Below are 27,212 nucleotides of genomic sequence, written 5' to 3'. Positions count from 1 at the left end.
CGCGGATGGTGTAGGTGTGTTTGTAGCAAACGCCAATGACATCGATTCGGTTCGCCGAGTCCTCCACGTTTATGAACGAGCATCCGGTGCCATGTTAAAATCCAACAAAATGGTGCTAATGCCACTAGGGCCACGATCATTGACCATCGAACGCCCATGCAACCGGATTGTAGGGGAACAACGTATCTTGGGTCTTGAGGTGACTGACTGTCCGCAGCGCATGTTAACACTCACGTGCAGGCGAATTCTCACGCGCATCAGAGGATTTTGCATGAGTCACACTGATCGACGACTCGACCTCCATCAACGAATCCAACTGATTAGTACATACATCCTATCACGGGCATAGTATGTAGCACAACTCCATACGCTACCGAAACAAACCAGCAGAGCCATCTCACAAACAGTATATTGCCTATTGTGGCGGCATGCACTATTCAAAGTTGATGCGCAGAATTGTACACTGCCAAAGGTCGATAGTGGCCTTGGACTCATTGACTTTCCCCGCAAATGTGCGGAAATCCTGATTCAAAGTATCGCCACTTTGCGTGAGATCGACCCAGGTGGTACAACAGCGGTGCTTTTCGACCGTTATCGCCCACAATCGGCGCGTGCACCAGTATGTTTGACACATATTCCATTCCGGATGACGACAGTCAAGGACTATTACCTCAATCAAAGTTACGTCCTAACAGTGGCCACCGACAAGGCACGCACATCGAAGCGCCTTTACTAGGCGCTTCGAGGCCAGCCCACACCACATAAATTGGAGGACAGACGACCGTCGGTCATCTGGCACCAAGCTTGGGCTAATATCAACCACCCAGCCCTTCCCACAGAAGTTTCAGCGCTATGGTATCGCGTTGTAAACAATTTAATACCCACTAATCACCGCCTGGCGGCCATCCGCCTATGGCCCTCGGCTGCTTGCGGCCGATGTGGTGACGTAGACACCAGAGAGCATCGTCTCTTATGCCCTCACGTCACAGAAGTGTGGGACCTTGCACGTGTGCTATTAGCGCTGATCGGTGGGACTACACTGGACTATGTGTCAATCGACTGGTTCCTTACCCCTGATATTCAGACCAACCAACGAACACGACGTAACGCAATGGTGTGGCTCTTGGGCCACACCATTTTCACGATCTATGACCTTTGCCTCACCGATGCTGTCTCTTTCATGGACTACCTTTGGAGCCAGCATCGCCTGGCGGAATCTGACCGGAAATATACCATTACTTTTGCAAGATTTCTTAAAGTTGCAATGGTTCATGGTTATCAAAAGGTGTTCCGGGCTGACTAAGGCACCTCGTATAAGAATTGCCTGAGTGTACCCCTGGATCTTTGTCACTCAGACTTTCAAACTACCCTTGACTTACCCATACCCCAGATTTGGTATTGGCCTTCAGGGCATCACTAGAGTAGACTGTTCTATGATACTGATAATATGGAAATTGGTAACACGGAAATTGTGTGAACCTTGTATGAAAAATTATTGGAAAATTGGAAAACACATAATCTATCTTAGAGGATTATTACTTCGTTAATTCTATGGGCGATGGGATTATCTCGCCAGTTTCGTTTGAGTGTGCTGCCGTCGCTGTTTTTTTTATTTTGCCTTCATTTCTGTCTTTATTTATTTCTTTCTATTTAGTTTTTAACATCATCACTTGCTTCACACCTGGAGAGGGAGGTGTGTTTCTGAGTAGTGTGTCGTCGCCCCCAAGGCATAGCAGAGTATGCCTCCGCTTTTATTTTCGGTTTATGGCAATAAGTCTTGCTACTAACAACACCCTGCTTTACGTGCTGCGTCGACACTAGAGGATGGCGGCATTTTTGGAGAGGAAAAGGTAGGTCTATAGGGGAGGTAGGAGGGAAAAAAGTGTAGTATTTGTCTTATCAGCTTAATATCTGATACGTCCTGCATCACACGACCAGAATATTACACTCATTTTTGGCTTATGACGGAGTGCTAGGGGCTTGCTCCACCTCTGTCGCGGGTTGGCCCGGCATTGAAGTACCGCCGGGATCGGCCCACCTAAAATTAATTAAAACACAGCCTGAAATGGGTTAACTTTCTGCAGTGATCAGATATTCCGCTGGTAGCAAAACTTGTCGTAGTTGTTGATGTGCCCAGTAGTTAGTTGCTTACACACCACGATTTCTTTTCATTAATTTAAGATTATCTTAAGAATTTTTTTTTTTTTTGCGTTTAGCCGGACGGCACTTGCAGCCGCATTACGCTAGGCTGGTAATTTATGGGGGCACAGGACAGTGCCTTCGGATGCCTCGTTAGCGTCTCTTATGGTCCGGGCACAGATAATTTTAATTACATTTTTTGGAGTTATATCCTTAGCTCCTCGCGAACGTCGTCGTCGTCGCCGCCGCACGCACGCTGAATACGTGTGTACACACGCACACACACATATGCAGTAGGCGGTGGACGATGTAAGCACTCGGCTAGGTGTAGCTCGCGCCAGTATAGCTCGCACCGGCCTGACGCTGCTGTGGGGCGGCCTCACGGCTTCTCCACTGCCCTGGCAGCTAGCGGCGTTCAAATGGGAGTCGCAGTTTACTCCTCGACATGGAGGGTAGTACTGGGATGTTGACGAGTGATCTCGTATTTGGTCGTTCCTTCCGGCACTTGCCTTTGCGATGTTTTCGACGGTCGCCTGTTGCCATATCGGCCCGCACCACCGTGTGTCACTCTCACATGTGGAGCGCACACGCTGCAAGCATTTAGGCCCTGACACTGCGGTTTTTCATCTCTGGCGGTACTCCGCAAGGATACCGCCCTTCGATTGCGCCATTCCAGCACTAATCGAAGTGCTAGGATTTTCCGGCCTGTTAGGAGACCGCTTCTCCAAAACGTGCGAGGAGATGTTTGCTGGTTGCGAGCTACCCGCCGATTTTCTAGCTGTACGTATTGTCCTTAATCCAAAGGTCACAGGTCACTGTCGGGCTAAGGACGTGTTCTTAACACTGATTATAAGTTGGTGGCACGAAGTGTGGCTTCACATCTTAAACAGGTAATGAATAAGGTACACTGGCGTTTCGAATCGAACCACCTTCACCGCTGCTTCTATATACCGTGATGCTGTCTTACTCACCCACCGCCGACGCTCGAACCCCGGCTTCAATTGATCTCTAGATTTCGCCGGTGCCTTCTCCCATCCTTACCTGCTGGCCGTTATGTCGCGGAAGGGTTTCGGGGAGCACTTCATAAGAGTCATCCGGCACTTCTTGGATGGAGCAAATTCCAGAATCATTGTGAACGGCTGCAGATCACGACCAATTCCCATCAGACGATCAGTTCGACAAGGCTGTCCCTTGTCAGTGTATTTTATCGCTTTGGCGCTGGACCCCATGCTGCGTGACATCGGACGGATGGTCGATGGTGTTCCTTTCCCAGGCGTCACCTTCCGCAGTGCGGCATACGCGGATGGTGTAGGTGTGTTTGTAGCAAACGCCAATGACATCGATTCGGTTCGCCGAGTCCTCCACGTTTATGAACGAGCATCCGGTGCCATGTTAAAATCCAACAAAATGGTGCTAATGCCACTAGGGCCACGATCATTGACCATCGAACGCCCATGCAACCGGATTGTAGGGGAACAACGTATCTTGGGTCTTGAGGTGACTGACTGTCCGCAGCGCATGTTAACACTCACGTGCAGGCGGATTCTCACGCGCATCAGAGGATTTTGCATGAGTCACACTGATCGACGACTCGACCTCCATCAACGAATCCAACTGATTAGTACATACATCCTATCACGGGCATAGTATGTAGCACAACTCCATACGCTACCGAAACAAACCAGCAGAGCCATCTCACAAACAGTATATTGCCTATTGTGGCGGCATGCACTATTCAAAGTTGATGCGCAGAATTGTACACTGCCAAAGGTCGATAGTGGCCTTGGACTCATTGACTTTCCCCGCAAATGTGCGGCAATCCTGATTCAAAGTATCGCCACTTTGCGTGAGATTGACCCAGGTGGTACAACAGCGGTGCTTTTCGACCGTTATCGCCCACAATCGGCGCGTGCACCAGTATGTTTGACACATATTCCATTCCGGATGACGACAGTCAAGGACTATTACCTCAATCAAAGTTACGTCCTAACAGTGGCCACCGACAAGGCACGCACATCGAAGCGCCTTTACTAGGCGCTTCGAGGCCAGCCCACACCACATAAATTGGAGGACAGACGACCGTCGGTCATCTGCCACCAAGCTTGGGCTAATATCAACCACCCAGCCCTTCCCACAGAAGTTTCAGCGCTATGGTATCGCGTTGTAAACAATTTAATACCCACTAATCACCGCCTGGCGGCCATCCGCCTATGGCCCTCGGCTGCTTGCGGCCGATGTGGTGACGTAGACACCAGAGAGCATCGTCTCTTATGCCCTCACGTCACAGAAGTGTGGGACCTTGCACGTGTGCTATTAGCGCTGATCGGTGGGACTACACTGGACTATGTGTCAATCGACTGGTTCCTTACCCCTGATATTCAGACCAACCAACGAACACGACGTAACGCAATGGTGTGGCTCTTGGGCCACACCATTTTCACGATCTATGACCTTTGCCTCACCGATGCTGTCTCTTTCATGGACTACCTTTGGAGCCAGCATCGCCTGGCGGAATCTGACCGGAAATATACCATTACTTTTGCAAGATTTCTTAAAGTTGCAATGGTTCATGGTTATCAAAAGGTGTTCCGGGCTGACTAAGGCACCTCGTATAAGAATTGCCTGAGTGTACCCCTGGATCTTTGTCACTCAGACTTTCAAACTACCCTTGACTTACCCATACCCCAGATTTGGTATTGGCCTTCAGGGCATCACTAGAGTAGACTGTTCTATGATACTGATAATATGGAAATTGGTAACACGGAAATTGTGTGAACCTTGTATGAAAAATTATTGGAAAATTGGAAAACACATAATCTATCTTAGAGGATTATTACTTCGTTAATTCTATGGGCGATGGGATTATCTCGCCAGTTTCGTTTGAGTGTGCTGCCGTCGCTGTTTTTTTTTATTTTGCCTTCATTTCTGTCTTTATTTATTTCTTTCTATTTAGTTTTTAACATCATCACTTGCTTCACACCTGGAGAGGGAGGTGTGTTTCTGAGTAGTGTGTCGTCGCCCCCAAGGCATAGCAGAGTATGCCTCCGCTTTTATTTTCGGTTTATGGCAATAAGTCTTGCTACTAACAACTCCCTGCTTTACGTGCTGCGTCGACACTAGAGGATGGCGGCATTTTTGGAGAGGAAAAGGTAGGTCTATAGGGGAGGTAGGAGGGAAAAAAGTGTAGTATTTGTCTTATCAGCTTAATATCTGATACGTCCTGCATCACACGACCAGAATATTACACTCATTTTTGGCTTATGACGGAGTGCTAGGGGCTTGCTCCACCTCTGTCGCGGGTTGGCCCGGCATTGAAGTACCGCCGGGATCGGCCCACCTAAAATTAATTAAAACACAGCCTGAAATGGGTTAACTTTCTGCAGTGATCAGATATTCCGCTGGTAGCAAAACTTGTCGTAGTTGTTGATGTGCCCAGTAGTTAGTTGCTTACACACCACGATTTCTTTTCATTAATTTAAGATTATCTTAAGAATTTTTTTTTTTTTTGCGTTTAGCCGGACGGCACTTGCAGCCGCATTACGCTAGGCTGGTAATTTATGGGGGCACAGGACAGTGCCTTCGGATGCCTCGTTAGCGTCTCTTATGGTCCGGGCACAGATAATTTTAATTACATTTTTTGGAGTTATATCCTTAGCTCCTCGCGAACGTCGTCGTCGTCGCCGCCGCACGCACGCTGAATACGTGTGTACACACGCACACACACATATGCAGTAGGCGGTGGACGATGTAAGCACTCGGCTAGGTGTAGCTCGCGCCAGTATAGCTCGCACCGGCCTGACGCTGCTGTGGGGCGGCCTCACGGCTTCTCCACTGCCCTGGCAGCTAGCGGCGTTCAAATGGGAGTCGCAGTTTACTCCTCGACATGGAGGGTAGTACTGGGATGTTGACGAGTGATCTCGTATTTGGTCGTTCCTTCCGGCACTTGCCTTTGCGATGTTTTCGACGGTCGCCTGTTGCCATATCGGCCCGCACCACCGTGTGTCACTCTCACATGTGGAGCGCACACGCTGCAAGCATTTAGGCCCTGACACTGCGGTTTTTCATCTCTGGCGGTACTCCGCAAGGATACCGCCCTTCGATTGCGCCATTCCAGCACTAATCGAAGTGCTAGGATTTTCCGGCCTGTTAGGAGACCGCTTCTCCAAAACGTGCGAGGAGATGTTTGCTGGTTGCGAGCTACCCGCCGATTTTCTAGCTGTACGTATTGTCCTTAATCCAAAGGTCACAGGTCACTGTCGGGCTAAGGACGTGTTCTTAACACTGATTATAAGTTGGTGGCACGAAGTGTGGCTTCACATCTTAAACAGGTAATGAATAAGGTACACTGGCGTTTCGAATCGAACCACCTTCACCGCTGCTTCTATATACCGTGATGCTGTCTTACTCACCCACCGCCGACGCTCGAACCCCGGCTTCAATTGATCTCTAGATTTCGCCGGTGCCTTCTCCCATCCTTACCTGCTGGCCGTTATGTCGCGGAAGGGTTTCGGGGAGCACTTCATAAGAGTCATCCGGCACTTCTTGGATGGAGCAAATTCCAGAATCATTGTGAACGGCTGCAGATCACGACCAATTCCCATCAGACGATCAGTTCGACAAGGCTGTCCCTTGTCAGTGTATTTTATCGCTTTGGCGCTGGACCCCATGCTGCGTGACATCGGACGGATGGTCGATGGTGTTCCTTTCCCAGGCGTCACCTTCCGCAGTGCGGCATACGCGGATGGTGTAGGTGTGTTTGTAGCAAACGCCAATGACATCGATTCGGTTCGCCGAGTCCTCCACGTTTATGAATGAGCATCCGGTGCCATGTTAAAATCCAACAAAATGGTGCTAATGCCACTAGGGCCACGATCATTGACCATCGAACGCCCATGCAACCGGATTGTAGGGGAACAACGTATCTTGGGTCTTGAGGTGACTGACTGTCCGCAGCGCATGTTAACACTCACGTGCAGGCGGATTCTCACGCGCATCAGAGGATTTTGCATGAGTCACACTGATCGACGACTCGACCTCCATCAACGAATCCAACTGATTAGTACATACATCCTATCACGGGCATAGTATGTAGCACAACTCCATACGCTACCGAAACAAACCAGCAGAGCCATCTCACAAACAGTATATTGCCTATTGTGGCGGCATGCACTATTCAAAGTTGATGCGCAGAATTGTACACTGCCAAAGGTCGATAGTGGCCTTGGACTCATTGACTTTCCCCGCAAATGTGCGGCAATCCTGATTCAAAGTATCGCCACTTTGCGTGAGATTGACCCAGGTGGTACAACAGCGGTGCTTTTCGACCGTTATCGCCCACAATCGGCGCGTGCACCAGTATGTTTGACACATATTCCATTCCGGATGACGACAGTCAAGGACTATTACCTCAATCAAAGTTACGTCCTAACAGTGGCCACCGACAAGGCACGCACATCGAAGCGCCTTTACTAGGCGCTTCGAGGCCAGCCCACACCACATAAATTGGAGGACAGACGACCGTCGGTCATCTGGCACCAAGCTTGGGCTAATATCAACCACCCAGCCCTTCCCACAGAAGTTTCAGCGCTATGGTATCGCGTTGTAAACAATTTAATACCCACTAATCACCGCCTGGCGGCCATCCGCCTATGGCCCTCGGCTGCTTGCGGCCGATGTGGTGACGTAGACACCAGAGAGCATCGTCTCTTATGCCCTCACGTCACAGAAGTGTGGGACCTTGCACGTGTGCTATTAGCGCTGATCGGTGGGACTACACTGGACTATGTGTCAATCGACTGGTTCCTTACCCCTGATATTCAGACCAACCAACGAACACGACGTAACGCAATGGTGTGGCTCTTGGGCCACACCATTTTCACGATCTATGACCTTTGCCTCACCGATGCTGTCTCTTTCATGGACTACCTTTGGAGCCAGCATCGCCTGGCGGAATCTGACCGGAAATATACCATTACTTTTGCAAGATTTCTTAAAGTTGCAATGGTTCATGGTTATCAAAAGGTGTTCCGGGCTGACTAAGGCACCTCGTATAAGAATTGCCTGAGTGTACCCCTGGATCTTTGTCACTCAGACTTTCAAACTACCCTTGACTTACCCATACCCCAGATTTGGTATTGGCCTTCAGGGCATCACTAGAGTAGACTGTTCTATGATACTGATAATATGGAAATTGGTAACACGGAAATTGTGTGAACCTTGTATGAAAAATTATTGGAAAATTGGAAAACACATAATCTATCTTAGAGGATTATTACTTCGTTAATTCTATGGGCGATGGGATTATCTCGCCAGTTTCGTTTGAGTGTGCTGCCGTCGCTGTTTTTTTTTGTTTTGCCTTCATTTCTGTCTTTATTTATTTCTTTCTATTTAGTTTTTAACATCATCACTTGCTTCACACCTGGAGAGGGAGGTGTGTTTCTGAGTAGTGTGTCGTCGCCCCCAAGGCATAGCAGAGTATGCCTCCGCTTTTATTTTCGGTTTATGGCAATAAGTCTTGCTACTAACAACACCCTGCTTTACGTGCTGCGTCGACACTAGAGGATGGCGGCATTTTTGGAGAGGAAAAGGTAGGTCTATAGGGGAGGTAGGAGGGAAAAAAGTGTAGTATTTGTCTTATCAGCTTAATATCTGATACGTCCTGCATCACACGACCAGAATATTACACTCATTTTTGGCTTATGACGGAGTGCTAGGGGCTTGCTCCACCTCTGTCGCGGGTTGGCCCGGCATTGAAGTACCGCCGGGATCGGCCCACCTAAAATTAATTAAAACACAGCCTGAAATGGGTTAACTTTCTGCAGTGATCAGATATTCCGCTGGTAGCAAAACTTGTCGTAGTTGTTGATGTGCCCAGTAGTTAGTTGCTTACACACCACGATTTCTTTTCATTAATTTAAAATTATCTTAAGAATTTTTTTTTTTTTTTGCGTTTAGCCGGACGGCACTTGCAGCCGCATTACGCTAGGCTGGTAATTTATGGGGGCACAGGACAGTGCCTTCGGATGCCTCGTTAGCGTCTCTTATGGTCCGGGCACAGATAATTTTAATTACATTTTTTGGAGTTATATCCTTAGCTCCTCGCGAACGTCGTCGTCGTCGCCGCCGCACGCACGCTGAATACGTGTGTACACACGCACACACACATATGCAGTAGGCGGTGGACGATGTAAGCACTCGGCTAGGTGTAGCTCGCGCCAGTATAGCTCGCACCGGCCTGACGCTGCTGTGGGGCGGCCTCACGGCTTCTCCACTGCCCTGGCAGCTAGCGGCGTTCAAATGGGAGTCGCAGTTTACTCCTCGACATGGAGGGTAGTACTGGGATGTTGACGAGTGATCTCGTATTTGGTCGTTCCTTCCGGCACTTGCCTTTGCGATGTTTTCGACGGTCGCCTGTTGCCATATCGGCCCGCACCACCGTGTGTCACTCTCACATGTGGAGCGCACACGCTGCAAGCATTTAGGCCCTGACACTGCGGTTTTTCATCTCTGGCGGTACTCCGCAAGGATACCGCCCTTCGATTGCGCCATTCCAGCACTAATCGAAGTGCTAGGATTTTCCGGCCTGTTAGGAGACCGCTTCTGCAAAACGTGCGAGGAGATGTTTGCTGGTTGCGAGCTACCCGCCGATTTTCTAGCTGTACGTATTGTCCTTAATCCAAAGGTCACAGGTCACTGTCGGGCTAAGGACGTGTTCTTAACACTGATTATAAGTTGGTGGCACGAAGTGTGGCTTCACATCTTAAACAGGTAATGAATAAGGTACACTGGCGTTTCGAATCGAACCACCTTCACCGCTGCTTCTATATACCGTGATGCTGTCTTACTCACCCACCGCCGACGCTCGAACCCCGGCTTCAATTGATCTCTAGATTTCGCCGGTGCCTTCTCCCATCCTTACCTGCTGGCCGTTATGTCGCGGAAGGGTTTCGGGGAGCACTTCATAAGAGTCATCCGGCACTTCTTGGATGGAGCAAATTCCAGAATCATTGTGAACGGCTGCAGATCACGACCAATTCCCATCAGACGATCAGTTCGACAAGGCTGTCCCTTGTCAGTGTATTTTATCGCTTTGGCGCTGGACCCCATGCTGCGTGACATCGGACGGATGGTCGATGGTGTTCCTTTCCCAGGCGTCACCTTCCGCAGTGCGGCATACGCGGATGGTGTAGGTGTGTTTGTAGCAAACGCCAATGACATCGATTCGGTTCGCCGAGTCCTCCACGTTTATGAACGAGCATCCGGTGCCATGTTAAAATCCAACAAAATGGTGCTAATGCCACTAGGGCCACGATCATTGACCATCGAACGCCCATGCAACCGGATTGTAGGGGAACAACGTATCTTGGGTCTTGAGGTGACTGACTGTCCGCAGCGCATGTTAACACTCACGTGCAGGCGGATTCTCACGCGCATCAGAGGATTTTGCATGAGTCACACTGATCGACGACTCGACCTCCATCAACGAATCCAACTGATTAGTACATACATCCTATCACGGGCATAGTATGTAGCACAACTCCATACGCTACCGAAACAAACCAGCAGAGCCATCTCACAAACAGTATATTGCCTATTGTGGCGGCATGCACTATTCAAAGTTGATGCGCAGAATTGTACACTGCCAAAGGTCGATAGTGGCCTTGGACTCATTGACTTTCCCCGCAAATGTGCGGCAATCCTGATTCAAAGTATCGCCACTTTGCGTGAGATTGACCCAGGTGGTACAACAGCGGTGCTTTTCGACCGTTATCGCCCACAATCGGCGCGTGCACCAGTATGTTTGACACATATTCCATTCCGGATGACGACAGTCAAGGACTATTACCTCAATCAAAGTTACGTCCTAACAGTGGCCACCGACAAGGCACGCACATCGAAGCGCCTTTACTAGGCGCTTCGAGGCCAGCCCACACCACATAAATTGGAGGACAGACGACCGTCGGTCATCTGGCACCAAGCTTGGGCTAATATCAACCACCCAGCCCTTCCCACAGAAGTTTCAGCGCTATGGTATCGCGTTGTAAACAATTTAATACCCACTAATCACCGCCTGGCGGCCATCCGCCTATGGCCCTCGGCTGCTTGCGGCCGATGTGGTGACGTAGACACCAGAGAGCATCGTCTCTTATGCCCTCACGTCACAGAAGTGTGGGACCTTGCACGTGTGCTATTAGCGCTGATCGGTGGGACTACACTGGACTATGTGTCAATCGACTGGTTCCTTACCCCTGATATTCAGACCAACCAACGAACACGACGTAACGCAATGGTGTGGCTCTTGGGCCACACCATTTTCACGATCTATGACCTTTGCCTCACCGATGCTGTCTCTTTCATGGACTACCTTTGGAGCCAGCATCGCCTGGCGGAATCTGACCGGAAATATACCATTACTTTTGCAAGATTTCTTAAAGTTGCAATGGTTCATGGTTATCAAAAGGTGTTCCGGGCTGACTAAGGCACCTCGTATAAGAATTGCCTGACTGTACCCCTGGATCTTTGTCACTCAGACTTTCAAACTACCCTTGACTTACCCATACCCCAGATTTGGTATTGGCCTTCAGGGCATCACTAGAGTAGACTGTTCTATGATACTGATAATATGGAAATTGGTAACACGGAAATTGTGTGAACCTTGTATGAAAAATTATTGGAAAATTGGAAAACACATAATCTATCTTAGAGGATTATTACTTCGTTAATTCTATGGGCGATGGGATTATCTCGCCAGTTTCGTTTGAGTGTGCTGCCGTCGCTGTTTTTTTTTATTTTGCCTTCATTTCTGTCTTTATTTATTTCTTTCTATTTAGTTTTTAACATCATCACTTGCTTCACACCTGGAGAGGGAGGTGTGTTTCTGAGTAGTGTGTCGTCGCCCCCAAGGCATAGCAGAGTATGCCTCCGCTTTTATTTTCGGTTTATGGCAATAAGTCTTGCTACTAACAACACCCTGCTTTACGTGCTGCGTCGACACTAGAGGATGGCGGCATTTTTGGAGAGGAAAAGGTAGGTCTATAGGGGAGGTAGGAGGGAAAAAAGTGTAGTATTTGTCTTATCAGCTTAATATCTGATACGTCCTGCATCACACGACCAGAATATTACACTCATTTTTGGCTTATGACGGAGTGCTAGGGGCTTGCTCCACCTCTGTCGCGGGTTGGCCCGGCATTGAAGTACCGCCGGGATCGGCCCACCTAAAATTAATTAAAACACAGCCTGAAATGGGTTAACTTTCTGCAGTGATCAGATATTCCGCTGGTAGCAAAACTTGTCGTAGTTGTTGATGTGCCCAGTAGTTAGTTGCTTACACACCACGATTTCTTTTCATTAATTTAAGATTATCTTAAGAATTTTTTTTTTTTTTTTTTGCGTTTAGCCGGACGGCACTTGCAGCCGCATTACGCTAGGCTGGTAATTTATGGGGGCACAGGACAGTGCCTTCGGATGCCTCGTTAGCGTCTCTTATGGTCCGGGCACAGATAATTTTAATTACATTTTTTGGAGTTATATCCTTAGCTCCTCGCGAACGTCGTCGTCGTCGCCGCCGCACGCACGCTGAATACGTGTGTACACACGCACACACACATATGCAGTAGGCGGTGGACGATGTAAGCACTCGGCTAGGTGTAGCTCGCGCCAGTATAGCTCGCACCGGCCTGACGCTGCTGTGGGGCGGCCTCACGGCTTCTCCACTGCCCTGGCAGCTAGCGGCGTTCAAATGGGAGTCGCAGTTTACTCCTCGACATGGAGGGTAGTACTGGGATGTTGACGAGTGATCTCGTATTTGGTCGTTCCTTCCGGCACTTGCCTTTGCGATGTTTTCGACGGTCGCCTGTTGCCATATCGGCCCGCACCACCGTGTGTCACTCTCACATGTGGAGCGCACACGCTGCAAGCATTTAGGCCCTGACACTGCGGTTTTTCATCTCTGGCGGTACTCCGCAAGGATACCGCCCTTCGATTGCGCCATTCCAGCACTAATCGAAGTGCTAGGATTTTCCGGCCTGTTAGGAGACCGCTTCTGCAAAACGTGCGAGGAGATGTTTGCTGGTTGCGAGCTACCCGCCGATTTTCTAGCTGTACGTATTGTCCTTAATCCAAAGGTCACAGGTCACTGTCGGGCTAAGGACGTGTTCTTAACACTGATTATAAGTTGGTGGCACGAAGTGTGGCTTCACATCTTAAACAGGTAATGAATAAGGTACACTGGCGTTTCGAATCGAACCACCTTCACCGCTGCTTCTATATACCGTGATGCTGTCTTACTCACCCACCGCCGACGCTCGAACCCCGGCTTCAATTGATCTCTAGATTTCGCCGGTGCCTTCTCCCATCCTTACCTGCTGGCCGTTATGTCGCGGAAGGGTTTCGGGGAGCACTTCATAAGAGTCATCCGGCACTTCTTGGATGGAGCAAATTCCAGAATCATTGTGAACGGCTGCAGATCACGACCAATTCCCATCAGACGATCAGTTCGACAAGGCTGTCCCTTGTCAGTGTATTTTATCGCTTTGGCGCTGGACCCCATGCTGCGTGACATCGGACGGATGGTCGATGGTGTTCCTTTCCCAGGCGTCACCTTCCGCAGTGCGGCATACGCGGATGGTGTAGGTGTGTTTGTAGCAAACGCCAATGACATCGATTCGGTTCGCCGAGTCCTCCACGTTTATGAACGAGCATCCGGTGCCATGTTAAAATCCAACAAAATGGTGCTAATGCCACTAGGGCCACGATCATTGACCATCGAACGCCCATGCAACCGGATTGTAGGGGAACAACGTATCTTGGGTCTTGAGGTGACTGACTGTCCGCAGCGCATGTTAACACTCACGTGCAGGCGGATTCTCACGCGCATCAGAGGATTTTGCATGAGTCACACTGATCGACGACTCGACCTCCATCAACGAATCCAACTGATTAGTACATACATCCTATCACGGGCATAGTATGTAGCACAACTCCATACGCTACCGAAACAAACCAGCAGAGCCATCTCACAAACAGTATATTGCCTATTGTGGCGGCATGCACTATTCAAAGTTGATGCGCAGAATTGTACACTGCCAAAGGTCGATAGTGGCCTTGGACTCATTGACTTTCCCCGCAAATGTGCGGCAATCCTGATTCAAAGTATCGCCACTTTGCGTGAGATTGACCCAGGTGGTACAACAGCGGTGCTTTTCGACCGTTATCGCCCACAATCGGCGCGTGCACCAGTATGTTTGACACATATTCCATTCCGGATGACGACAGTCAAGGACTATTACCTCAATCAAAGTTACGTCCTAACAGTGGCCACCGACAAGGCACGCACATCGAAGCGCCTTTACTAGGCGCTTCGAGGCCAGCCCACACCACATAAATTGGAGGACAGACGACCGTCGGTCATCTGGCACCAAGCTTGGGCTAATATCAACCACCCAGCCCTTCCCACAGAAGTTTCAGCGCTATGGTATCGCGTTGTAAACAATTTAATACCCACTAATCACCGCCTGGCGGCCATCCGCCTATGGCCCTCGGCTGCTTGCGGCCGATGTGGTGACGTAGACACCAGAGAGCATCGTCTCTTATGCCCTCACGTCACAGAAGTGTGGGACCTTGCACGTGTGCTATTAGCGCTGATCGGTGGGACTACACTGGACTATGTGTCAATCGACTGGTTCCTTACCCCTGATATTCAGACCAACCAACGAACACGACGTAACGCAATGGTGTGGCTCTTGGGCCACACCATTTTCACGATCTATGACCTTTGCCTCACCGATGCTGTCTCTTTCATGGACTACCTTTGGAGCCAGCATCGCCTGGCGGAATCTGACCGGAAATATACCATTACTTTTGCAAGATTTCTTAAAGTTGCAATGGTTCATGGTTATCAAAAGGTGTTCCGGGCTGACTAAGGCACCTCGTATAAGAATTGCCTGAGTGTACCCCTGGATCTTTGTCACTCAGACTTTCAAACTACCCTTGACTTACCCATACCCCAGATTTGGTATTGGCCTTCAGGGCATCACTAGAGTAGACTGTTCTATGATACTGATAATATGGAAATTGGTAACACGGAAATTGTGTGAACCTTGTATGAAAAATTATTGGAAAATTGGAAAACACATAATCTATCTTAGAGGATTATTACTTCGTTAATTCTATGGGCGATGGGATTATCTCGCCAGTTTCGTTTGAGTGTGCTGCCGTCGCTGTTTTTTTTTATTTTGCCTTCATTTCTGTCTTTATTTATTTCTTTCTATTTAGTTTTTAACATCATCACTTGCTTCACACCTGGAGAGGGAGGTGTGTTTCTGAGTAGTGTGTCGTCGCCCCCAAGGCATAGCAGAGTATGCCTCCGCTTTTATTTTCGGTTTATGGCAATAAGTCTTGCTACTAACAACACCCTGCTTTACGTGCTGCGTCGACACTAGAGGATGGCGGCATTTTTGGAGAGGAAAAGGTAGGTCTATAGGGGAGGTAGGAGGGAAAAAAGTGTAGTATTTGTCTTATCAGCTTAATATCTGATACGTCCTGCATCACACGACCAGAATATTACACTCATTTTTGGCTTATGACGGAGTGCTAGGGGCTTGCTCCACCTCTGTCGCGGGTTGGCCCGGCATTGAAGTACCGCCGGGATCGGCCCACCTAAAATTAATTAAAACACAGCCTGAAATGGGTTAACTTTCTGCAGTGATCAGATATTCCGCTGGTAGCAAAACTTGTCGTAGTTGTTGATGTGCCCAGTAGTTAGTTGCTTACACACCACGATTTCTTTTCATTAATTTAAGATTATCTTAAGAATTTTTTTTTTTTTTGCGTTTAGCCGGACGGCACTTGCAGCCGCATTACGCTAGGCTGGTAATTTATGGGGGCACAGGACAGTGCCTTCGGATGCCTCGTTAGCGTCTCTTATGGTCCGGGCACAGATAATTTTAATTACATTTTTTGGAGTTATATCCTTAGCTCCTCGCGAACGTCGTCGTCGTCGTCGCCGCCGCACGCACGCTGAATACGTGTGTACACACGCACACACACATATGCAGTAGGCGGTGGACGATGTAAGCACTCGGCTAGGTGTAGCTCGCGCCAGTATAGCTCGCACCGGCCTGACGCTGCTGTGGGGCGGCCTCACGGCTTCTCCACTGCCCTGGCAGCTAGCGGCGTTCAAATGGGAGTCGCAGTTTACTCCTCGACATGGAGGGTAGTACTGGGATGTTGACGAGTGATCTCGTATTTGGTCGTTCCTTCCGGCACTTGCCTTTGCGATGTTTTCGACGGTCGCCTGTTGCCATATCGGCCCGCACCACCGTGTGTCACTCTCACATGTGGAGCGCACACGCTGCAAGCATTTAGGCCCTGACACTGCGGTTTTTCATCTCTGGCGGTACTCCGCAAGGATACCGCCCTTCGATTGCGCCATTCCAGCACTAATCGAAGTGCTAGGATTTTCCGGCCTGTTAGGAGACCGCTTCTGCAAAACGTGCGAGGAGATGTTTGCTGGTTGCGAGCTACCCGCCGATTTTCTAGCTGTACGTATTGTCCTTAATCCAAAGGTCACAGGTCACTGTCGGGCTAAGGACGTGTTCTTAACACTGATTATAAGTTGGTGGCACGAAGTGTGGCTTCACATCTTAAACAGGTAATGAATAAGGTACACTGGCGTTTCGAATCGAACCACCTTCACCGCTGCTTCTATATACCGTGATGCTGTCTTACTCACCCACCGCCGACGCTCGAACCCCGGCTTCAATTGATCTCTAGATTTCGCCGGTGCCTTCTCCCATCCTTACCTGCTGGCCGTTATGTCGCGGAAGGGTTTCGGGGAGCACTTCATAAGAGTCATCCGGCACTTCTTGGATGGAGCAAATTCCAGAATCATTGTGAACGGCTGCAGATCACGACCAATTCCCATCAGACGATCAGTTCGACAAGGCTGTCCCTTGTCAGTGTATTTTATCGCTTTGGCGCTGGACCCCATGCTGCGTGACATCGGACGGATGGTCGATGGTGTTCCTTTCCCAGGCGTCACCTTCCGCAGTGCGGCATACGCGGATGGTGTAGGTGTGTTTGTAGCAAACGCCAATGACATCGATTCGGTTCGCCGAGTCCTCCACGTTTATGAACGAGCATCCGGTGCCATGTTAAAATCCAACAAAATGGTGCTAATGCCACTAGGGCCACGATCATTGACCATCGAACGCCCATGCAACCGGATTGTAGGGGAACAACGTATCTTGGGTCTTGAGGTGACTGACTGTCCGCAGCGCATGTTAACACTCACGTGCAGGCGGATTCTCACGCGCATCAGAGGATTTTGCATGAGTCACACTGATCGACGACTCGACCTCCATCAACGAATCCAACTGATTAGTACATACATCCTATCACGGGCATAGTATGTAGCACAACTCCATACGCTACCGAAACAAACCAGCAGAGCCATCTCACAAACAGTATATTGCCTATTGTGGCGGCATGCACTATTCAAAGTTGATGCGCAGAATTGTACACTGCCAAAGGTCGATAGTGGCCTTGGACTCATTGACTTTCCCCGCAAATGTGCGGCAATCCTGATTCAAAGTATCGCCACTTTGCGTGAGATTGACCCAGGTGGTACAACAGCGGTGCTTTTCGACCGTTATCGCCCACAATCGGCGCGTGCACCAGTATGTTTGACACATATTCCATTCCGGATGACGACAGTCAAGGACTATTACCTCAATCAAAGTTACGTCCTAACAGTGGCCACCGACAAGGCACGCACATCGAAGCGCCTTTACTAGGCGCTTCGAGGCCAGCCCACACCACATAAATTGGAGGACAGACGACCGTCGGTCATCTGGCACCAAGCTTGGGCTAATATCAACCACCCAGCCCTTCCCACAGAAGTTTCAGCGCTATGGTATCGCGTTGTAAACAATTTAATACCCACTAATCACCGCCTGGCGGCCATCCGCCTATGGCCCTCGGCTGCTTGCGGCCGATGTGGTGACGTAGACACCAGAGAGCATCGTCTCTTATGCCCTCACGTCACAGAAGTGTGGGACCTTGCACGTGTGCTATTAGCGCTGATCGGTGGGACTACACTGGACTATGTGTCAATCGACTGGTTCCTTACCCCTGATATTCAGACCAACCAACGAACACGACGTAACGCAATGGTGTGGCTCTTGGGCCACACCATTTTCACGATCTATGACCTTTGCCTCACCGATGCTGTCTCTTTCATGGACTACCTTTGGAGCCAGCATCGCCTGGCGGAATCTGACCGGAAATATACCATTACTTTTGCAAGATTTCTTAAAGTTGCAATGGTTCATGGTTATCAAAAGGTGTTCCGGGCTGACTAAGGCACCTCGTATAAGAATTGCCTGAGTGTACCCCTGGATCTTTGTCACTCAGACTTTCAAACTACCCTTGACTTACCCATACCCCAGATTTGGTATTGGCCTTCAGGGCATCACTAGAGTAGACTGTTCTATGATACTGATAATATGGAAATTGGTAACACGGAAATTGTGTGAACCTTGTATGAAAAATTATTGGAAAATTGGAAAACACATAATCTATCTTAGAGGATTATTACTTCGTTAATTCTATGGGCGATGGGATTATCTCGCCAGTTTCGTTTGAGTGTGCTGCCGTCGCTGTTTTTTTTTATTTTGCCTTCATTTCTGTCTTTATTTATTTCTTTCTATTTAGTTTTTAACATCATCACTTGCTTCACACCTGGAGAGGGAGGTGTGTTTCTGAGTAGTGTGTCGTCGCCCTCAAGGCATAGCAGAGTATGCCTCCGCTTTTATTTTCGGTTTATGGCAATAAGTCTTGCTACTAACAACACCCTGCTTTACGTGCTGCGTCGACACTAGAGGATGGCGGCATTTTTGGAGAGGAAAAGGTAGGTCTATAGGGGAGGTAGGAGGGAAAAAAGTGTAGTATTTGTCTTATCAGCTTAATATCTGATACGTCCTGCATCACACGACCAGAATATTACACTCATTTTTGGCTTATGACGGAGTGCTAGGGGCTTGCTCCACCTCTGTCGCGGGTTGGCCCGGCATTGAAGTACCGCCGGGATCGGCCCACCTAAAATTAATTAAAACACAGCCTGAAATGGGTTAACTTTCTGCAGTGATCAGATATTCCGCTGGTAGCAAAACTTGTCGTAGTTGTTGATGTGCCCAGTAGTTAGTTGCTTACACACCACGATTTCTTTTCATTAATTTAAGATTATCTTAAGAATTTTTTTTTTTTTTGCGTTTAGCCGGACGGCACTTGCAGCCGCATTACGCTAGGCTGGTAATTTATGGGGGCACAGGACAGTGCCTTCGGATGCCTCGTTAGCGTCTCTTATGGTCCGGGCACAGATAATTTTAATTACATTTTTTGGAGTTATATCCTTAGCTCCTCGCGAACGTCGTCGTCGTCGCCGCCGCACGCACGCTGAATACGTGTGTACACACGCACACACACATATGCAGTAGGCGGTGGACGATGTAAGCACTCGGCTAGGTGTAGCTCGCGCCAGTATAGCTCGCACCGGCCTGACGCTGCTGTGGGGCGGCCTCACGGCTTCTCCACTGCCCTGGCAGCTAGCGGCGTTCAAATGGGAGTCGCAGTTTACTCCTCGACATGGAGGGTAGTACTGGGATGTTGACGAGTGATCTCGTATTTGGTCGTTCCTTCCGGCACTTGCCTTTGCGATGTTTTCGACGGTCGCCTGTTGCCATATCGGCCCGCACCACCGTGTGTCACTCTCACATGTGGAGCGCACACGCTGCAAGCATTTAGGCCCTGACACTGCGGTTTTTCATCTCTGGCGGTACTCCGCAAGGATACCGCCCTTCGATTGCGCCATTCCAGCACTAATCGAAGTGCTAGGATTTTCCGGCCTGTTAGGAGACCGCTTCTGCAAAACGTGCGAGGAGATGTTTGCTGGTTGCGAGCTACCCGCCGATTTTCTAGCTGTACGTATTGTCCTTAATCCAAAGGTCACAGGTCACTGTCGGGCTAAGGACGTGTTCTTAACACTGATTATAAGTTGGTGGCACGAAGTGTGGCTTCACATCTTAAACAGGTAATGAATAAGGTACACTGGCGTTTCGAATCGAACCACCTTCACCGCTGCTTCTATATACCGTGATGCTGTCTTACTCACCCACCGCCGACGCTCGAACCCCGGCTTCAATTGATCTCTAGATTTCGCCGGTGCCTTCTCCCATCCTTACCTGCTGGCCGTTATGTCGCGGAAGGGTTTCGGGGAGCACTTCATAAGAGTCATCCGGCACTTCTTGGATGGAGCAAATTCCAGAATCATTGTGAACGGCTGCAGATCACGACCAATTCCCATCAGACGATCAGTTCGACAAGGCTGTCCCTTGTCAGTGTATTTTATCGCTTTGGCGCTGGACCCCATGCTGCGTGACATCGGACGGATGGTCGATGGTGTTCCTTTCCCAGGCGTCACCTTCCGCAGTGCGGCATACGCGGATGGTGTAGGTGTGTTTGTAGCAAACGCCAATGACATCGATTCGGTTCGCCGAGTCCTCCACGTTTATGAACGAGCATCCGGTGCCATGTTAAAATCCAACAAAATGGTGCTAATGCCACTAGGGCCACGATCATTGACCATCGAACGCCCATGCAACCGGATTGTAGGGGAACAACGTATCTTGGGTCTTGAGGTGACTGACTGTCCGCAGCGCATGTTAACACTCACGTGCAGGCGGATTCTCACGCGCATCAGAGGATTTTGCATGAGTCACACTGATCGACGACTCGACCTCCATCAACGAATCCAACTGATTAGTACATACATCCTATCACGGGCATAGTATGTAGCACAACTCCATACGCTACCGAAACAAACCAGCAGAGCCATCTCACAAACAGTATATTGCCTATTGTGGCGGCATGCACTATTCAAAGTTGATGCGCAGAATTGTACACTGCCAAAGGTCGATAGTGGCCTTGGACTCATTGACTTTCCCCGCAAATGTGCGGCAATCCTGATTCAAAGTATCGCCACTTTGCGTGAGATTGACCCAGGTGGTACAACAGCGGTGCTTTTCGACCGTTATCGCCCACAATCGGCGCGTGCACCAGTATGTTTGACACATATTCCATTCCGGATGACGACAGTCAAGGACTATTACCTCAATCAAAGTTACGTCCTAACAGTGGCCACCGACAAGGCACGCACATCGAAGCGCCTTTACTAGGCGCTTCGAGGCCAGCCCACACCACATAAATTGGAGGACAGACGACCGTCGGTCATCTGGCACCAAGCTTGGGCTAATATCAACCACCCAGCCCTTCCCACAGAAGTTTCAGCGCTATGGTATCGCGTTGTAAACAATTTAATACCCACTAATCACCGCCTGGCGGCCATCCGCCTATGGCCCTCGGCTGCTTGCGGCCGATGTGGTGACGTAGACACCAGAGAGCATCGTCTCTTATGCCCTCACGTCACAGAAGTGTGGGACCTTGCACGTGTGCTATTAGCGCTGATCGGTGGGACTACACTGGACTATGTGTCAATCGACTGGTTCCTTACCCCTGATATTCAGACCAACCAACGAACACGACGTAACGCAATGGTGTGGCTCTTGGGCCACACCATTTTCACGATCTATGACCTTTGCCTCACCGATGCTGTCTCTTTCATGGACTACCTTTGGAGCCAGCATCGCCTGGCGGAATCTGACCGGAAATATACCATTACTTTTGCAAGATTTCTTAAAGTTGCAATGGTTCATGGTTATCAAAAGGTGTTCCGGGCTGACTAAGGCACCTCGTATAAGAATTGCCTGAGTGTACCCCTGGATCTTTGTCACTCAGACTTTCAAACTACCCTTGACTTACCCATACCCCAGATTTGGTATTGGCCTTCAGGGCATCACTAGAGTAGACTGTTCTATGATACTGATAATATGGAAATTGGTAACACGGAAATTGTGTGAACCTTGTATGAAAAATTATTGGAAAATTGGAAAACACATAATCTATCTTAGAGGATTATTACTTCGTTAATTCTATGGGCGATGGGATTATCTCGCCAGTTTCGTTTGAGTGTGCTGCCGTCGCTGTTTTTTTTTATTTTGCCTTCATTTCTGTCTTTATTTATTTCTTTCTATTTAGTTTTTAACATCATCACTTGCTTCACACCTGGAGAGGGAGGTGTGTTTCTGAGTAGTGTGTCGTCGCCCCCAAGGCATAGCAGAGTATGCCTCCGCTTTTATTTTCGGTTTATGGCAATAAGTCTTGCTACTAACAACACCCTGCTTTACGTGCTGCGTCGACACTAGAGGATGGCGGCATTTTTGGAGAGGAAAAGGTAGGTCTATAGGGGAGGTAGGAGGGAAAAAAGTGTAGTATTTGTCTTATCAGCTTAATATCTGATACGTCCTGCATCACACGACCAGAATATTACACTCATTTTTGGCTTATGACGGAGTGCTAGGGGCTTGCTCCACCTCTGTCGCGGGTTGGCCCGGCATTGAAGTACCGCCGGGATCGGCCCACCTAAAATTAATTAAAACACAGCCTGAAATGGGTTAACTTTCTGCAGTGATCAGATATTCCGCTGGTAGCAAAACTTGTCGTAGTTGTTGATGTGCCCAGTAGTTAGTTGCTTACACACCACGATTTCTTTTCATTAATTTAAGATTATCTTAAGAATTTTTTTTTTTTTTGCGTTTAGCCGGACGGCACTTGCAGCCGCATTACGCTAGGCTGGTAATTTATGGGGGCACAGGACAGTGCCTTCGGATGCCTCGTTAGCGTCTCTTATGGTCCGGGCACAGATAATTTTAATTACATTTTTTGGAGTTATATCCTTAGCTCCTCGCGAACGTCGTCGTCGTCGCCGCCGCACGCACGCTGAATACGTGTGTACACACGCACACACACATATGCAGTAGGCGGTGGACGATGTAAGCACTCGGCTAGGTGTAGCTCGCGCCAGTATAGCTCGCACCGGCCTGACGCTGCTGTGGGGCGGCCTCACGGCTTCTCCACTGCCCTGGCAGCTAGCGGCGTTCAAATGGGAGTCGCAGTTTACTCCTCGACATGGAGGGTAGTACTGGGATGTTGACGAGTGATCTCGTATTTGGTCGTTCCTTCCGGCACTTGCCTTTGCGATGTTTTCGACGGTCGCCTGTTGCCATATCGGCCCGCACCACCGTGTGTCACTCTCACATGTGGAGCGCACACGCTGCAAGCATTTAGGCCCTGACACTGCGGTTTTTCATCTCTGGCGGTACTCCGCAAGGATACCGCCCTTCGATTGCGCCATTCCAGCACTAATCGAAGTGCTAGGATTTTCCGGCCTGTTAGGAGACCGCTTCTGCAAAACGTGCGAGGAGATGTTTGCTGGTTGCGAGCTACCCGCCGATTTTCTAGCTGTACGTATTGTCCTTAATCCAAAGGTCACAGGTCACTGTCGGGCTAAGGACGTGTTCTTAACACTGATTATAAGTTGGTGGCACGAAGTGTGGCTTCACATCTTAAACAGGTAATGAATAAGGTACACTGGCGTTTCGAATCGAACCACCTTCACCGCTGCTTCTATATACCGTGATGCTGTCTTACTCACCCACCGCCGACGCTCGAACCCCGGCTTCAATTGATCTCTAGATTTCGCCGGTGCCTTCTCCCATCCTTACCTGCTGGCCGTTATGTCGCGGAAGGGTTTCGGGGAGCACTTCATAAGAGTCATCCGGCACTTCTTGGATGGAGCAAATTCCAGAATCATTGTGAACGGCTGCAGATCACGACCAATTCCCATCAGACGATCAGTTCGACAAGGCTGTCCCTTGTCAGTGTATTTTATCGCTTTGGCGCTGGACCCCATGCTGCGTGACATCGGACGGATGGTCGATGGTGTTCCTTTCCCAGGCGTCACCTTCCGCAGTGCGGCATACGCGGATGGTGTAGGTGTGTTTGTAGCAAACGCCAATGACATCGATTCGGTTCGCCGAGTCCTCCACGTTTATGAACGAGCATCCGGTGCCATGTTAAAATCCAACAAAATGGTGCTAATGCCACTAGGGCCACGATCATTGACCATCGAACGCCCATGCAACCGGATTGTAGGGGAACAACGTATCTTGGGTCTTGAGGTGACTGACTGTCCGCAGCGCATGTTAACACTCACGTGCAGGCGGATTCTCACGCGCATCAGAGGATTTTGCATGAGTCACACTGATCGACGACTCGACCTCCATCAACGAATCCAACTGATTAGTACATACATCCTATCACGGGCATAGTATGTAGCACAACTCCATACGCTACCGAAACAAACCAGCAGAGCCATCTCACAAACAGTATATTGCCTATTGTGGCGGCATGCACTATTCAAAGTTGATGCGCAGAATTGTACACTGCCAAAGGTCGATAGTGGCCTTGGACTCATTGACTTTCCCCGCAAATGTGCGGCAATCCTGATTCAAAGTATCGCCACTTTGCGTGAGATTGACCCAGGTGGTACAACAGCGGTGCTTTTCGACCGTTATCGCCCACAATCGGCGCGTGCACCAGTATGTTTGACACATATTCCATTCCGGATGACGACAGTCAAGGACTATTACCTCAATCAAAGTTACGTCCTAACAGTGGCCACCGACAAGGCACGCACATCGAAGCGCCTTTACTAGGCGCTTCGAGGCCAGCCCACACCACATAAATTGGAGGACAGACGACCGTCGGTCATCTGGCACCAAGCTTGGGCTAATATCAACCACCCAGCCCTTCCCACAGAAGTTTCAGCGCTATGGTATCGCGTTGTAAACAATTTAATACCCACTAATCACCGCCTGGCGGCCATCCGCCTATGGCCCTCGGCTGCTTGCGGCCGATGTGGTGACGTAGACACCAGAGAGCATCGTCTCTTATGCCCTCACGTCACAGAAGTGTGGGACCTTGCACGTGTGCTATTAGCGCTGATCGGTGGGACTACACTGGACTATGTGTCAATCGACTGGTTCCTTACCCCTGATATTCAGACCAACCAACGAACACGACGTAACGCAATGGTGTGGCTCTTGGGCCACACCATTTTCACGATCTATGACCTTTGCCTCACCGATGCTGTCTCTTTCATGGACTACCTTTGGAGCCAGCATCGCCTGGCGGAATCTGACCGGAAATATACCATTACTTTTGCAAGATTTCTTAAAGTTGCAATGGTTCATGGTTATCAAAAGGTGTTCCGGGCTGACTAAGGCACCTCGTATAAGAATTGCCTGAGTGTACCCCTGGATCTTTGTCACTCAGACTTTCAAACTACCCTTGACTTACCCATACCCCAGATTTGGTATTGGCCTTCAGGGCATCACTAGAGTAGACTGTTCTATGATACTGATAATATGGAAATTGGTAACACGGAAATTGTGTGAACCTTGTATGAAAAATTATTGGAAAATTGGAAAACACATAATCTATCTTAGAGGATTATTACTTCGTTAATTCTATGGGCGATGGGATTATCTCGCCAGTTTCGTTTGAGTGTGCTGCCGTCGCTGTTTTTTTTTATTTTGCCTTCATTTCTGTCTTTATTTATTTCTTTCTATTTAGTTTTTAACATCATCACTTGCTTCACACCTGGAGAGGGAGGTGTGTTTCTGAGTAGTGTGTCGTCGCCCCCAAGGCATAGCAGAGTATGCCTCCGCTTTTATTTTCGGTTTATGGCAATAAGTCTTGCTACTAACAACACCCTGCTTTACGTGCTGCGTCGACACTAGAGGATGGCGGCATTTTTGGAGAGGAAAAGGTAGGTCTATAGGGGAGGTAGGAGGGAAAAAAGTGTAGTATTTGTCTTATCAGCTTAATATCTGATACGTCCTGCATCACACGACCAGAATATTACACTCATTTTTGGCTTATGACGGAGTGCTAGGGGCTTGCTCCACCTCTGTCGCGGGTTGGCCCGGCATTGAAGTACCGCCGGGATCGGCCCACCTAAAATTAATTAAAACACAGCCTGAAATGGGTTAACTTTCTGCAGTGATCAGATATTCCGCTGGTAGCAAAACTTGTCGTAGTTGTTGATGTGCCCAGTAGTTAGTTGCTTACACACCACGATTTCTTTTCATTAATTTAAGATTATCTTAAGAATTTTTTTTTTTTTTGCGTTTAGCCGGACGGCACTTGCAGCCGCATTACGCTAGGCTGGTAATTTATGGGGGCACAGGACAGTGCCTTCGGATGCCTCGTTAGCGTCTCTTATGGTCCGGGCACAGATAATTTTAATTACATTTTTTGGAGTTATATCCTTAGCTCCTCGCGAACGTCGTCGTCGTCGCCGCCGCACGCACGCTGAATACGTGTGTACACACGCACACACACATATGCAGTAGGCGGTGGACGATGTAAGCACTCGGCTAGGTGTAGCTCGCGCCAGTATAGCTCGCACCGGCCTGACGCTGCTGTGGGGCGGCCTCACGGCTTCTCCACTGCCCTGGCAGCTAGCGGCGTTCAAATGGGAGTCGCAGTTTACTCCTCGACATGGAGGGTAGTACTGGGATGTTGACGAGTGATCTCGTATTTGGTCGTTCCTTCCGGCACTTGCCTTTGCGATGTTTTCGACGGTCGCCTGTTGCCATATCGGCCCGCACCACCGTGTGTCACTCTCACATGTGGAGCGCACACGCTGCAAGCATTTAGGCCCTGACACTGCGGTTTTTCATCTCTGGCGGTACTCCGCAAGGATACCGCCCTTCGATTGCGCCATTCCAGCACTAATCGAAGTGCTAGGATTTTCCGGCCTGTTAGGAGACCGCTTCTGCAAAACGTGCGAGGAGATGTTTGCTGGTTGCGAGCTACCCGCCGATTTTCTAGCTGTACGTATTGTCCTTAATCCAAAGGTCACAGGTCACTGTCGGGCTAAGGACGTGTTCTTAACACTGATTATAAGTTGGTGGCACGAAGTGTGGCTTCACATCTTAAACAGGTAATGAATAAGGTACACTGGCGTTTCGAATCGAACCACCTTCACCGCTGCTTCTATATACCGTGATGCTGTCTTACTCACCCACCGCCGACGCTCGAACCCCGGCTTC

The 27,212-nt window shown here is 49.3% G+C and overlaps 8 pseudogenes; all 8 read left to right on the top strand.

Annotated features, from left to right (window-relative positions):
- The first annotated feature begins 1,832 nt into the window (after positions 1-1,832).
- On the top strand, positions 1,833-2,043 carry LOC124769655 (annotated as a pseudogene).
- A 3,227-nt stretch (positions 2,044-5,270) lies between these two features.
- On the top strand, positions 5,271-5,481 carry LOC124769653 (annotated as a pseudogene).
- Positions 5,482-8,708: 3,227 nt separating this feature from the next.
- LOC124769651 lies at positions 8,709-8,919 on the top strand (annotated as a pseudogene).
- Positions 8,920-12,147: 3,228 nt separating this feature from the next.
- LOC124769650 lies at positions 12,148-12,358 on the top strand (annotated as a pseudogene).
- A 3,231-nt stretch (positions 12,359-15,589) lies between these two features.
- On the top strand, positions 15,590-15,800 carry LOC124769649 (annotated as a pseudogene).
- A 3,230-nt stretch (positions 15,801-19,030) lies between these two features.
- On the top strand, positions 19,031-19,241 carry LOC124769648 (annotated as a pseudogene).
- A 3,227-nt stretch (positions 19,242-22,468) lies between these two features.
- LOC124769646 lies at positions 22,469-22,679 on the top strand (annotated as a pseudogene).
- Positions 22,680-25,906: 3,227 nt separating this feature from the next.
- LOC124769634 lies at positions 25,907-26,117 on the top strand (annotated as a pseudogene).
- Positions 26,118-27,212: the final 1,095 nt, after the last annotated feature.

The sequence above is a fragment of the Schistocerca piceifrons genome, unplaced genomic scaffold, assembly GCF_021461385.2.
Source record: "Schistocerca piceifrons isolate TAMUIC-IGC-003096 unplaced genomic scaffold, iqSchPice1.1 HiC_scaffold_701, whole genome shotgun sequence".
In the NCBI taxonomy this organism is placed as follows: Eukaryota; Metazoa; Arthropoda; class Insecta; order Orthoptera; family Acrididae; genus Schistocerca; species Schistocerca piceifrons.
This window is presented reverse-complemented; position numbering and strand designations above follow the sequence as displayed.